Source organism: Bison bison, unplaced genomic scaffold (genome assembly GCF_000754665.1).
Source record: "Bison bison bison isolate TAMUID 2011002044 unplaced genomic scaffold, Bison_UMD1.0 scf7180017864468, whole genome shotgun sequence".
Lineage (NCBI taxonomy): Eukaryota > Metazoa > Chordata > Mammalia > Artiodactyla > Bovidae > Bison > Bison bison.
In genome coordinates this window covers 2,717,226-2,717,755 of record NW_011495029.1, presented here as the reverse complement: position 1 = coordinate 2,717,755, position 530 = coordinate 2,717,226, and positions in this window count along the sequence as shown.

Genomic DNA, 530 nt, shown 5'->3' with positions numbered 1-530 from the left:
CATCACCAACTCCCTGAGTTCACTCAGACTCACGTCCATCGAGTCAGTGATGCCATCCAGCCATCTCATCCTCTGTCATCCCCTTCTCCTCCTGCCCCCAATCCCTCCCAGCATCTGAGTCTTTTCCAATGAGTCAACTCTTCGCATGAGGTGGCCAAAGTACTGGAGTTTCAGCTTTAGCATCATTCCTTCCAAAGAAATCCCAGGGCTGATCTCCTTCAGAATTGGACTGGTTGGATCTCCTTGCAGTCCAAGGGACTCTCAAGAGTCTTCTCCAACACCACAGTTCCAAAGCATCAATTTTTTGGTGCTCAGCCTTCTTCACAGTCCAACTCTCACATCCATACATGACCACAGGAAAAACCAAAGCCTTGACTAGACAGACCTTTGTTGGCAAAGTAATGTCTCTGCTTTTGAATATGCTATCTAGGTTGGCCATAACTTTCCTTCCAAGGAGTAAGCGTCTTTTAATTTCATGGCTGCAGTCACCGTCTGCAGTGATTTTGGAGTCCAGAAAAATAAAGTCTGAC